Raw genomic sequence first — 15,146 nt, forward strand, 5'->3', positions numbered from 1 at the left:
CAACTACGCTCGAACTGGAATGGCCTCTTCTCCCTTGTGACTTTATACACCCCCCCTCTCTGGTGATACCAGGTGTGATCATCTCCCAGTTACATCATAATTTCATGGGCCATCAAAAAACCTTGCTTCTTCAGCACCAGACAAAAAGAACTGTGGAATACTACAGTACTACAGTTTGGAAAAAAGTCACACAGGAGTATAGACTATTCAATTATGCCCAGCTCTTTTTTGGAAGTATTCTACCGTAAGGTCAGGCGAAAGCAACTGCCACTGGCTTCAAGTGAAGGGCTGGGCATTAATGAAGACAATCTATGCAACTGATGATGGATTTAGTGCTATCAAGGAAGAACCCCATGCCCTTAGACTGATGGTAATACAGCACAGATATATATTGGACTTAATGGCGGCCATGGAAGGAGGGGAGTGGGTTGACCTGCTGTACTTATGTACCGGCCGTTGATGTGGACAATGGGACATTGACTAAGGCCATTCAGACATTGCATAACCTACACAATAAAATAGTCGATAAAGGGGGTGCACGTGATGGGTGGTTTGAGGGCTAGTTTATATGGGTACAGTCCCGGTAGTCAGGGGCCACAGGGTGTAAAAAAAGGTGGAGTCTGCCTTAGAGCAAGCCTGTTAAGAATATGCTAAAGTCAGATAGGCTGGGCTGCACCCAATGATGTCAAACAAGAGATTAGCACTCGCTATGCAGAAAACCAAATATGTTTTTCTAGGTTATCTCACCCTTATTATGAGAACTACAAAACAGACACAAGAGAGGGCTTCTGCTAAACATGGACCCATACACAATCTTGGAAATACTTGTGTATATTGATAATATATTATCTGTCCACCTTGCTATTTATGTCACATAAGAATTTGTGACTTGTATTTTTGTGGCTTTTAGAGTATATATGGCACTGCTTGTAATCCAGAACTTTGAACTTCAAATGTTGGTGTCTTTTAGAGACTGGCTAATTTTCCAAATTGATTGATTGATTAAAACCTTATTATTGTGTGAAATTGTTCTGTTTTACTTTATCAATAGTGTTTCCTCCAATAGGCTATATATTTACAGGTGGCTGTGTCACAGATGAATCTCAGAATAAATTGGTTATTGTTAGAAATGGGGTCTTTGGTTGGCAGTCAGGTTACCCCTTGTCCAAGCAAGGACCCTCACTCTAGTCAGGGTAAAAGGGAATCACCCTCAGCTAACCCCCACTCACCCCCTTGGTAGCTTGGCACGAGCAGGCAGGCTTAACTTCAGAGTGCTTGGTGTAATGTATTTGTACCAACACACACAGTAACTTAATGAAAACACTACAAAATGACATAACAAAGGTTTAGAAAAATAGAAAATATTCATCTAAACAAAACAAGACCAAAATGTAAAAAATCCAACATAAACAAGTCATCAATTAAAAACCGAAAAGAGTCTTCATGTAATTTTAAACACAAAGCTACCTCTGTTAACGTGGAAATGTACCTGGGTGCGTAAAAAACAACCCCGCATGGGTGAGTCTGCGTTAAAAAGGACTTGCGATGCGTCGATATCACTCATGAACAAGACCATGCATTGTTTCTCCTTCAGTCGAGTTGGCGTGCGTTGTTTCTTCTCTCCACAAGAGAGGGATGTGTTGATTTGAACCGCACTCTCGGGTCCAGGCAGGCCTTGCATCATTTTTACACCCCCAACGATGTTTGTGTCGGAAATCCTGCCACACGATGATCCGAAAACCACCCAGCGCGGCCTGCGATCTCACCAGCCTCTGTCTGCGATTCTGCACGTCATTTTTGTACCCACACGTATTGGTCTTTCAGTTGCGCTGCAGGCAAGTGTAGAGAGTTTCAGTTGCAAAGCTGGCTGCACGTAGATATTTCAGCCGCGGATCGGAGTTGCGTTGATCTTTTCTCCTGCACGGCGGTCGGTGCATGGATTTCTCACTCTTGGTCTGTCAGCTTCTCCTTTCAGGGTCCCAGGAACTAGATGAGCACCACTGGGCAGAGTAGGAGTCTCAGCAGAGGCTCCGGGTGCTGGCAAACAGAAGTGTTTGCTGTCCCTGAGACCTCAAACAACAGGAGGCGAGCTCTAAATCAAGCCCTTGGAGAGTTCATCACAAGAAGGAAGGCACACAAAGTCCAGTCTTTGTCCTCTAGCACAGGCAGAAGCAGCAACTGCAGGGTGGCTCCACAAAGCACAGTCACAGGCAGGGCAGCTCTTCGTCCTCAGCTCTTCAGCTCGTCTCCAGGCAGAGGTTCCTCTTGGTTTCCAGAAGTGTTCTAAAGTCTGTGTTTTTGGGTGCCCTTATTATGCCCATTTTACCCTTTGAAGTAGGCTTACTTCAAAGAAAAGTCTCTCTTGTTTGTGAAATCCTGCCTTGCCCAGGCCAGGCCCCAGACACACACCAGGGGGTTGGAGACTGCATTGTGTGAGGGCAGACATAGCCCTTTCAGGTGTGAGTGACCACTCCTCCCCTCCCTCCTAGCACAGATGACTCATCAGAAAATGCAGACTACACCCCATCTCCCTTTGTGTCACTGTCTAGTGAGAGGTGCAACCAGCCCAACTGTCAAACTGACCCGGACAGGGAATCCACAAACAGGCAGAGTCACAGAAATGTTTTTTAGCAAGAAAATGCCCACTTTCTAAAAGTAGTTATAGATCAACAAATGAGATCAATTAAGAGTAAGTATGTGCCTAAGCTCCCATGGCATTTCTAATACTTTTTCAATCAAATCTAATCTCAAATAAATGTATAATACTTTCAAACAATTTATATCACCATTTAATGAGTACTTTAATGAAAAAATATATCTGCTTCAATCATAAAAACCTTTTCTATAAAGTAGGTGCTTCCATTAAACGGCGCAGTGAAAGTGCAAAGTGATGTACTTGCAAAAGTGTTATGTACAATATATACAAATGGGATTAAAAAATGAAGAGAAGAGCAAACTTCAAAAAGACCCCTTTATTCCAGGTGTCTTGAAGTTACTCGTATATAATCCACATATAATATAGTCAACGTTTCGACCCTCTATCAAGACATCAATCATTAGTGGGTCATCTTCAGGACTGAATAGCTCTTTTCATATGGAACACCTAATATTTTAAGTATCCTACTTAAATGATTCCCATTAATTCATAGAAAACAACTCCTTTTGTGTTTCTGTAATAGAAATCATTTTTTTTTTGCTAAAAATATCTAATTCATTTTTTATTTTTATTGTTATCCTCTCCAATAAAAAATCTCTTTTCTTACTTACATACTTCCTGATGTCAGTAATTCATCAACATCTTCCAATTGGCAACTATCTTCCAATATGTAATTATAAATTTGCAGGCATTTCTTTATTTTGCCCTATAGAAATGTAAAAATGTTTACTTATTTTCATACTTTTAGTAAAAAGAAGCTCGAATCAATTATCAAAGGTATCAGTTTGTGTTTGATCATCTCATAAAAAATGCAAACAAACCACATATAGTGGCTGTTCATCTGACAAATCAAGTTAGAAAAAGCATGTTATTTCTTTGCCTTAACCATCATACTGCACCCCATTAATCTATCTGGGGTACCAGCCGGCAGCCTCCAGGAGTTTCAGCAGTTAACTTCCTCCTATTTCTCTCCGGGTGGAAAGGCATCGACTAACAGCCTCCCTTTTATATTAAGATATCACACAACCAGCCCTACATCGACGCTATGTTGTGAGGATTTACTTACTGGGATTTTGCCCAGTTTATAACTTCAGGAACAAAAAAAGGAAAACGCCGTCCGTGTTAGAGCTGCGAGCGGCAAAACAAACGGAATTTAAATATGTTCACAGTCTCACGTGCTTGAGCTATTGATTCTCGTGCACAGAGAAAATTCCTCTTCTAATTGAGTCATTATCAGATTAAACCTTGCCAATCCGGAGCCCGGAGGCGAGAGTTGTATCAAAATCGGAATTCACCCGAATTCCAACAAGCACAGACAGATTGAAACCAACGTCTTTGTGCGATCATAAAAATGTCTGAAAACTTCCTTTTAATTCCACAAATCTAAACAAGTCACCAGTTAGTATCTTTTGGGACTTAATGAAAAGTTTTATTGCTACAATCATAATCAGACCTTAAACAGATGCACTGACATGCTATTAGGCAACTGTATATTCTTATTGGACAGAAACATTTACACATTATTGTTCATTTAATTTCTCATATGGATATGCATTTTAGAAAGGAATATATTTAGTACTATGTCTCATTTTTAAGTGCCAGTACCTAAAACAGTAACAACTATAGTATATCAAGCTACCTTTCTTCAGCTAACTTTACTTAGTAGACCCTTCCTATTTTGTGTAATCTCACATACATTTTTTTTTAAAGTAAAATGAAATATATAAATATATAACAGTCCATCCAAAGCATTGTTTATGTAATTAGAACTTGATTCCAATCTTCTAAGCTGTTCAGTCCATTGTTGATTGTATCACATTTTTCCATCCAGTATAGTTAACGCTTGGAAAGTAATGCGGTCTTGTCGCCTCCTCTGGGGCCCAAGGACACTTGTTTAATCACTTGCCATCTCATAGCTTCATTATTGTGCTGGCTCTTCGTAAAATGGTCCACCAAAGGGGCACTCACAACCTTGCATTTAATCCTGCTTTTATGTTGTAGAATCCTACATTTCACCTTTTGTGTTGTTTGTCCCACATACCAAAGGTTGCAAGGGCACCAAATTGCATAGACCACATCCTGTGTATTACAATTTGAAAATGAAGTCAATTCAAATGCATTGTCTCCATAAAAAATGTTTTTGTGTTGAAACTATTTTTACTCACTGAACAACCTCCACATTTGTAATGGCCTACTACAGTTGGAAGACCCCAAAGTGTATTATTTTCCTTAGTTTTCTTAGTTAACGAGGCCCGTACCACAGTGTCTTTTATAATTCTTCCTCTCTTGAAAGAAAAAAGAGGAAAATCCTGTGTTGAAAGACGATCTTTAATTAGACCCCAATGTCGTATCACAACCTTCTTAATTTCGTTACTGGCTGGGCTATAAGTCGTTACACAAGCTAGTCTTTTGATATCATCCTTGTTTGTTTTAGGTTCTAAAAGAAATTCTCGAGCATTATACCATATTCTCTTTCTCGCTCTTTTTACCAATCTTTTGGAGTAACCTCGTTCAATCAATCTGTCTATCAGAGTGTCAGACTCTTTAAAATAATCCATCCTTTTGGTACAGTTTCAGCGAATTCACAGAAATTGACCAAAAGGAAGATTATCCCTTAAATTTCTTGGGTGACTACTGTTGTAATGTAGTAGCATAATTTTTGTTTCTGTGGGTTTCCTATAAAGGGAAACAGATATTTTCTCATCATCAGTCTGGACTAATAAATCCAATGGGAGCAAGCTTCGCACCAGATCAAGCGAATCTATACATGGCTCATTATGAGACGCTATGGGGGTCATTCTGACCCTGGCGGTCATCGACCGCCAGGGTCGACGACCACGGAAGCACCGCCAACAGGCTGGCGGTGCTTCCCTGCCCCTTCTGACGCCGCGGTCAGAAAAGGGAATCCGGCGGTTTCCCGCCGGATTTCCCCTGCATGGGCTGAATCTCCATGGCGGCGCTGCAAGCAGCGCTGCCATGGAGATTCCGACCCCCTTCCCGCCATCCTGTTCCTGGCGGTTTTTACTGCCAGGAACAGGATGGCGGGAACGGGTGTTGTGGGGCCCCTGGGGGCCCCTGCACTGCCCATGCCACTGGCATGGGCAGTGCAGGGGCCCCCTAACAGGGCCCCACCATGATTTTCACTGTCTGCTTAGCAGACAGTGAAAATCGCGACAGGTGCAACTGCACCCGTCGCACCCCTGCAACTCCGCCGGCTCCATTCGGAGCCGGCCTCTGTGTTGCAGGGCCTTTCCCGCTGGGCCGGCGGGCGCTCCCTTGGCGGGCGCCCGCCAGCCCAGCAGGAAAGTCAGAATGGCCTCCGCGGTCTTCTGACCGCGGAGCGGCCATTTGGCGGTTCCCGCCAGGCGAGCGGCATCCGCCGCCCGCCCGGGTCGGAATGACCCCCTATATGTCCATAATCAAATGAATCCCTATTTGGAATGTATAAGAAGCTGATTTAGGTATATAGATGATGTTTTCCTGATTTGTCATGGCTCGGAAATAGATCTACAAGCATTTTGGACCTGGCTTAATGCAAGGTCAGTAGATATACAATTTACAATGGAATATAGTAAAAGAAAAAATCCTTTTTTGGATCTAGTCTTGCTGACTGGTGAAGTTGAATTTTATATTACTATTTTAGAAATGCTACTTTTAGAAAGTGAGATTTCTCTACATTTAAATCCTTCTGTGCCTTCCAATCCACATCTGGCTAGGTTTAGTTGATAGCTCCCTTATGCATTCACTCAGACACACCCCACACACAGGATAATCAGCTTTACTTGCATACATCTGCATTTTGAATGGGTCTTCCTGGGCTGGGAGGGTGGAGGGCGTGACACTTGCATGTAAAAGGACAGTTGCCTGCCCTCACACAAAGGACTGCCACACCCCCTACTGGGACCCTGGCAGACAGGATGGAACTGAAAGGGGACCTTGTGCACTTCTGAGCCACTCTTTGAAGTCTCCCCACTTCAAAGGCACATTTGGGTATTTAAGCAGGGTCTCTGACCCTACCAACTTAGACACTTCTTGGGGTAGACACTCTACCTCATAAACACTTCCTGGAGAAGAGCACCTGAACCAGAACCTGCATCCTACCAAGAAGATCTGACTGGCTGCTCAATGGACTCACCTGTCTGCTTTCTGTGAAGGTCTGCTGCCTTGCTGTTGCCCTGCTGCTTTGCTGCTCTCTGGCTGTGGTGAAGAAGTGCTCTCCAAGGGCTTGGATAGAGCTTGCCTCCTGTTCCCTGAAGTCTCAGGACCAAAAAGACTTCATCTCTACAAGAAGGACTCCTCATGCAGCGAAATTTGATGCACAGCCTGCCAGAAATGACACACAGCCTGCACTGCAATGAAAATTTCACTGCACGGCAAACCGGAATGGTGCAGCTTGACTTTGCAACAAGAAAATCGATGCAGCGCCAGCATAGTGACCGGAAATTTGATACACAGCCGAGCCGAAATGACACATCCCGACTTCCAGAGAGGAAGCGACGCAGCACCTGCCGTGAGGTAGAAAATTAGACGCAACGCCCATTGGATTGACGCCGCTCCTGTGACTTCGTCCTGCCAGCACCGGAAATCCAAACATCGTCCCCATGGCATCTGAAAACCCCGCAACCCGAAGAGGATGCATGACCGAGCGCCTGAAATCGGCACACAGCCGCCCCTGCGTGAAAACTAAACGGTGTGTTGCCGTGTGCGGCCCTAGAAATTGACACACACCCCTTTGTTTCCACGCATCTCCTCCTCTGCGGTTCTTTGCAGAGATTTTTCACGCGAGCAAGGTACTTTGTGCTTGAAAAAGACTTTTTTTGCTTTTAAAAGACTTGAGACACTCTATTTAACTTTCTAGTGATATCTCAACATATACTTCTTGCATTTTAATAGTTTTGACCTACATCTTATCAGATAAATATTATATATTTTTCTAAACACTGTGGGGTGTATTTTCGTGGTGCTATATTGTGTTATTGCATGATTTATTGCAGAAATACTTTACACATTGCCTTCTATGTTAAGCCTGACTGCTCAGTGCCACGCTACCAGAGTGTGGGCACAGGATAATTTGGATTGTGTGTGACTTACCCTGACTAAAGTGAGGGTCCTTGCTTGGACAGGGTGTAACCTGGCTGCCAACCAAAGACCCCATTTCTAACAGTTATCAACTGTGAATGCCTATTAATTTAATAAGGAAATACAGAAATGTCCTTTTAATTTTTTTAAGAAATTGTAATTATTTACTGTTAAGCTATATTTGCAATTTAGTTGAAAACAACACCATATCCAATTTTGGATTGGCTTGGTGTAGAGAATTGTAAAAAGCTGGCCTGGTTTGTAGTGGATACCTATGGTACTAACACCAAATACAAGGTCCAGTTATCCCTTATTAGTGAAATGTAGGCAGGGTCTAGAAGCCAGGCTCTCTTGAGGTAGCTGTGGATGAGCAGCCAAGGCTTATCTAGGAGACATGCAATACCACCTTGGCCCTACAGTACTCACACACATTAAAGAAAACACTTAGGCCCTCATTACAACCCTGGCAGTCGGGGTTAAGGCGGCGGTAATATTGCCAACAGGCTGACAGTAACAAATATGGAATCACGACCACGGTGGAAACCGCCAACACATACAGCTACTTTAACACTCCGACCCCCACGGCGTTAGCAACAAACACTGCAGCGGTAACCACCAACAGATAGGCAGAAGCCAATGTACCGTCTACCCCATTACAACCCACCCTTCTGCCAGCTTTTCCGGGGTGGTACCAGTGCCATCAAAAACACAGCAGAAACAGTACTTGGAAGGGAAACCACTCACCTCTCAACACCCAAGGAAGAACCAGGACGCCATGGAGCATGAACTACAGGTGTTACCCATGCTGGTGTATCTTCTCATCTACCAGGAGTAACAACGGCGGCAGCGACAACCACGATGAGTATTGCACCTAGCACATAGCGGAGGAGGGGGAGGAAAAAGAGAATGACACACACATGCAACAAGCAACGCCCCCACCCTCACTCACAACACCATACACACAAACACATGCAACAACATTACATATACACCTCATAACCCTCTGGAAGAACACAAGGACAAAATTAATTGAGTCAAGTGAGTGTTATATTAGAAATAGTCAGATATACATTATAAAATCAAAAACAGTATTTACAAAATATACAATGTGTACAAAAGGCGGTACATTGTCCACTCAAAATGTCTGTGGGCCACTGAGCCAAAACTCATAGGCCAAGCCCAAACTTGACTCCTGCCTCAACACGGGGAGAACACTGCAGGGGCATCAGGTCGAACACACACAGGCACCTCAGGGGAATGGGGAAGGGGGCACACCTCAGCTGGAAAATGGGACAACACCACTGCTCCTGGAGGGGGCTCAATGCAGATGTCCTGGGGAGTGCAAGGCTACAGTCTCTCAAGTGGGTGGTTTGCCCACTGCTTGGTCCTAGGGAGTGCAAAGCCATAGTCTCTCTAGTGGGTGGTTTGCCCACTGCCTGGTCCTGGGGAGTGCAAAGCCACAGTCTCTCTAGTGGGTGGTTTGCCCACTGCTTGGTCCTGTGGAGTGCAAGGCCACAGTCTCTCAAGCGGGTGGTTTGCCCACTACTTGCTCCTGGGGAGTGCAAAGCCACAGTCTCTCAAGAGGATGCCTTTCTCCACTGGTTCTAGAGGGGGCTTTGTGCCCAGTGTGCTTCATGCTGCCAAGGATAGGGTGAGTGGATGCCTTTCTCCACTGGTTCTGGAGGGGGCTCTGTGTCCAGTGTGCTTCATCCTGCCAAGGATAAGGTGAGTGGATGCCTTTCTCCACTGGTTCTGGAGGGGGCTCTGTGCCCAGTGTGCTTCATCCTGCCAAGGATAGGGTGAATTGATGCCTTTCTCCACTGGTTCTGTGCCCAGTGATGCAGCACTTAGGGGGTGGCAGTTCACAGTCCCTCACCTGGGTGTCAGAGCCACAAGATTTGCAGTGACCAGGATGCATGATAATCCATGGAGGCAGGGCTCGAGTCCATCCGGTGGCGGCTACGGCTGCACAATGGTGGTAGTGCCGGTCCTGGTGGGGGTGCTGCCAGTGGTGGAGGGAGGCTCCAGCTCCTCTCCTGCAGCCTCGGACGGATGCCCACTGGGGCTGCTGCTGCTGGCAGTGTTGGTACTGTCAGCGGTGCAGGTGCCGGTGCTTCCAGCGGTGCTTGCGGTGATGCAGGTAGTGGTGCTGGCCGCAGTGCAGGTGCCGGTGCTGCCAGTGGTGGGGGGAAGGTCCAGCACTTTTCCTGCAGCCTCGGACGGCTGCCCACAGGGGCTGCTGCTGCTGACAGCAGTGGTGCTTGCACCGGTGCAGGTGGCAGTGCTTGCAGCGGTGCTGCTGGCAGTGTAGGCTGCAGTGCAGGTGGCGGTTGTGCTGGAAGCCACCAGGCCTTCACCTGCTGGCTTGGACGGCTGAAGTGCCTTGGCTCGTGTTCTGTGCCCCTTCTTGCCCTTGGCAGCTGGTGGTGTCACCTTGGGTCTTGCAGCTGGAGTCTTTGTGGTGGCCTTGCTGGGTGGTTGTGGCTCCTTCCACTTGCTGGATTCTGTCCCCTTCTTCACCTTGCCAGGTGGCGTAATGGTCTTTGCCTTGGCAGGGGTTGGTGGCACACTGGCAGGGCTGATGGGCGCCCCTTTTGAGCCTCTGACAGCTGCAGGAACCACAGCAGACGTGGACTTTTTGGCTGAGGTGCTTGGCTGGGTTTTGGCCACCCTGGCCCAAGGAGAAGGACGGGGGAGGGGTAGGGCAGAGGTCAATGTTTGCCAGGAAAAGCTTCTTAGGGACACTAGGGTGGGAAGAGGGTCAAGGTGTGGGAGTGGAGGAAGTGGGTGTGTTTGTAGGAGGTGTCATTCTGCTGAGTTTGAGTGTAGGTGCATGAGCTGGATGCTGTTGTGAGGTGGATGGTTGTTGGGTGGGTGTGTGCTTGCATTTGTGTAATTTGGGTGGAGGGGTCACAGAAACAGTGGGAGAGGACACAGGGGACGTGTGCATGGATGTGGCGGAGGTGACTGCCAGTGAGGGGCGTGCAGTGATGGGCGTGCTGGTGATGGAGGTAGCGGATGAGGATGTAGTGCATGCAGGTGTGAGTGTAGATGCCACTGGGAGGGAGGTGGACGACGAGGAGAAGGGGGACACAGGCTTGTGTGAGTGCCTGTGAGATGAAGTGTGGTGCTTGTGTTTGCCAGAGCCACTTCTGTGTGTTGATTTAGGTGAATGCTGGTCTGAAGGTGTGCTTGGGAGAGGCCGGGGTTGAGGGGATTGGGACTGGGTAGAGGGAGTTCGAGGGGGTAGGCTAGAGACAGGGACAAAGGCTGCCATCAGTGCGAAGGTCAGAGCCTGAAATGCTCTCTGTTGGGCTGCCACGCCAAAGTGAATGCTCTCCAGGTATGCATTTGTTTGTTGTAAATGCCTCTCAACACCCTGGATGGCATTCAGAATGGTTGACTGCCTAACAGTGAGGGATCTCAGGAGGTCAATAGCCTCCTCACTGAGGGCAGCAGGGCTGACTGGGGCAGGACATGAGGTGCCTGGGGCGAAGGAGATGCCCACCCTCCTAGGTGAGCGGGCATGGGAAACACACTTAGGATCTGCTGGGAGGGTGGTGCTGGTAGGGGTGTGTGGCGGCTGTACCTGTAGTTGGGGTGGGCACAGAGGTGTCCACCACCACCAGGGATCTTCCATGGGAGGGGGAGTTGCTGTCGGTAGTGTCCCCTCCTGTCTCTGTTGTGGTGCTCCCCTCGCCCTCCGTTCCACTGGTGACCTCACCCTCACTAGATTCGGCCTCCAGGCCCATGTGGGATGCAGCTCCCTTTGTCGCCGGTGCCTCTGCTCCTCCGCCAGATGATGATAATGCACACAAGGACAGGGTGACAATACAATAAGGGAACAGCCCTATTTACTATTCCATACACTACCAGTTACAATGCTAGTCACCAGCCCATGGGGTACAATGCCTAACGCCATCAGCTGCACACCAGAAACAAACAGGGCCCTGACCAGTAGTAGATGCCCACTAACACAATTGGGGTTGGAGTGCTTCAGAGCCTGCCGAACAAGGGACCTACCCTGACATGTTCGCCCTGGCCTAGGGGCACCCACAGTCCACATCCCCACCTAGGTAAAACCTTAACAAGCGCTAAGTCATAAATCTGAATTTGTACTCACTCCCTTGTGGCTGCTGTGATGCCCTCAAGTGCCCATCCAGCTCCGGATAGGTGGGTCAGGGTACGACGGGCACTCCTTTCTCGTTTGGAGGCCAGCCCCAGCTGGGCCTCCGCCATCTTTCCTGCCCAGCGGTGCAGGTCCTCCCACCATTTGTGGCAGTGGGTGCTCCACCTGTCAAAGACCCCCAGGGTCCATGCCTCCTTGGCGATGGCATGTCAAATACCCTTTTTCTGATGGGCACTCACCTGCAGGAAAAATACAGCATAAAAGGGATTAGTTAAATGTCCGGACCGTCACACTCATGGCCCACCATATCCCTTCCATCCCCTGATGCACATACATTGACCACCATACATGCAGCACTCTGGCCAGGATGCCTCAGCCCCCCAACCTGTGGCTTACACACACAGCACTCCATACATTCATGGCCTACGCATCATGCTCACAGTGTACTCCCCTGTTTGTCTGGAGGACCGTAGAGTGATGTGTACTGGGGTAGGACCCTATCCACCAGTCTCTCCAACTCCTCCGCAGTGAAGGCAGGGGCCCTTTCGCCAGACACATGAGCCATTGTCGCTTCCAGGCACAGGTCACAGCAGCACTTGCAGTGTAGGTCCTCTCATGTTGAAGGTCAGGTAGCAAATGAGTGAAGAGATTGAAAAGTGTCCATGCAGGTCTGTGATGGGTATCCATGCATAGGTGTTGCATGCATGGCTTAGTATTGGGGTGGGTGTGTTGTGATATTGGGGTATTTGTGAGTTGGTGGAGGGATGGGGGTGAGGGTAGGGATAGGAGTTTGTGATGGCATGCAGGTAGGGTGGGGGATATAGTAGTAAAGATTTGATTTACCAGAGTCCAGTCCTCCTCCTGCGAGGCCCTCAGGATGCACAACTGCCAAGACTTACTCCTCCCATGTTGTTAGGTGTGGGGGAGAAGGTGGAGGTCCACTGCTAGTCCTCTGTACTGCTATCTGGTATCTTGCAACCACGGAACACACCTTCCCCGTAGGTCATTCCACCTCTTCCTGATGTCATCCCTTGTTCTGGGGTGCTGTCCCATGGTGTTGTCCCTGTCTACGACTCTCCGCCATAGCTCCATCTTCCTTGCAATGGACGTCTGCTGCACCTGTGAGCAGAATAGCTGTGGCTCTACCCGGATGATTTCTTCCACCATGACCCTTAGCTCCTCGCCTGAAAACCTGGGGTGTCTTTGGGGTGCCATGGATGTGGTGTGAGTGGTATGTGCGAGGATGTGTGGGGTGATGTGTTGTGGTGTGTGCTGTGAGGTGCATGGATGGTGTAGGGGTGATCGGGTTTTGTGGCTCTGATTGAGTGGGTGCTCCTGGCTTGTCTCTCTCTGTTTGCTATCTTTTTTTTCATAGAAAGGGTTGTGGGTAATGTGAGTGTGTGTTTTATATTGGATTGGGTGTGTGGGTGTGGTATGTGTATGTGTGTCAGGTGTGTGTGGTTTGAATTGTCCAAGGTGATGGAGTTTTGTTAGTGTGTATGTATTATGAGCCCAGCGGTGTGTACCGCCAATGGTTTACCGCGGTTGTAAGACCGCCACAGTGATTTGTGGGTCCTGATAGTGTGGGCGTATTTCTGTTGGCGTAAAGGTGTGGGTTTTGGTACTGCCACTTTATCACTGACCTTTGGTCTGGCGGACTTCTGTGTGTGTCTGTATAGTGGTGAATTTCTCTGTGTGGGGCATACCGCCGCGGTCACAGTATGTTAGCAGCCGTCAGCACCGCGGTAGGCGGCATTTACCGCCAAGGTTGTAATGAGGTCCTTAGTGTTACAAAAATAAAGGTACTTTATTTTGTGACACAAATCCCAAAAATACCATAGAGGCTATACTCCCCTAGGAGGTAAGTAATACACAAATTATATACACTAGTATGCAGAAATAGGTGTAAAACTGTTAGAAAACAGTGCAATTAGTGAAAATCACAATAGTTAGAAATGAGCCTAGGGGAGCACAAGCCATATACTAAGAAAGTGGAATGCGAAAGTCGGTCTCCCACCTAGGCAAGTGTAGTGTGTAGAAGGGAGCTGGGAGTACTAGAAAGCCCTAAAGGTCAGTGCTAAAACCCACCCCAGTGCCCAGGAAAACAGGAATAAATCACAGTAACCTTCCCAGAACACATAGAAACGAAAAGAAGAATTATGCAAGAACCAAAAGAGACTGGAAGAACACAACAGTGGATTCCTGGACCAGAGGACCTGTGGAAGAAGGGGACCAAGTCAAAGAAGCACAGAAGACTCCAGGAAGAACAAGAGCCCCTGCTAACCCGGATGAAGTTGCAAAAGAAGAAACACTGGTGAAGAAGAATGGTCAGTACTGCAACCCAGACGATGGAGTCAAGTTCCTGCAGGATGCAAGTGATGTCCCACGCCAGATGGAGGATTGCAGTCTGGTTTGCGTGCTGGAGTCCACCAACAAGCCTTGGCACACACAAAGCTTTCAGTTAGCGGAAAATGGCGCTGCCCATGACCAGGAAGGACCAGATGGACTCTACCCAGAAGGGGAAGTCAGAGGGGGCTCTCAGCAACTGAGAGAGCCCAGAGAAGACCAGGCAGCCTGCACAGGAGTCCCACAGTAAGGGGACAAAAAAGTTGCAGAAGAGGCCCATGAAGCACTACGACAAAGGCTCCCACGACTCCGGAGAAGCACTCAGGAAGCTGTATGTTGCAGGAGCGCTGGGGGTTGGAGCTAAAAGAGGCACGAAGGACTTGGATTAAGGATCCCAAAAAGCCTTGGCAGCTGCAAAACACGGGGTACACAGGGTACTGTGTTGTGTAATGAGGCAAGCTCTTACCTCTCCAAAGTTGATGATAGTGGGACGTGAGGACCTTCGGACCACTTCAGTCCATCACCCGTGATGCAGGATCCATTCAGGTCTTCAGGAAAGGGGATCCACACAGCCGGTGCCTGCTGAAGAAGGGGAGTGACTCCTTCACCCCAAGGTAGATTCCTTCGCTCTTCTGGTGCAGGCTGAAGACGGTCTGTCCTCAGAGGATGCACGACTGGGAAACAGTTGCAGTTGCTGGCAAGAGCCGGAGATACAATGTTGCAGAAGGCATCTTGCTTTTTTGTTGCACCTTGTGCCATTTCTTTAGTGAGAAGTTGAAGTAGAGGATGCAGAGGATTCCTGCTGGTGTCTTGCAGTCCTAATCTGAAGAACCACCCAAAGGAGAGACCCTAAAGAGCCCTGAGAGGGGAATTGGTCACCTAACCAGGTCAGCATCTATCAAGGGAGGGCTTTGATGTCACCTGTTGGCACTGCCA

The sequence above is a fragment of the Pleurodeles waltl genome, chromosome 2_2, assembly GCF_031143425.1.
Source record: "Pleurodeles waltl isolate 20211129_DDA chromosome 2_2, aPleWal1.hap1.20221129, whole genome shotgun sequence".
Classification (NCBI taxonomy): Eukaryota; Metazoa; Chordata; class Amphibia; order Caudata; family Salamandridae; genus Pleurodeles; species Pleurodeles waltl.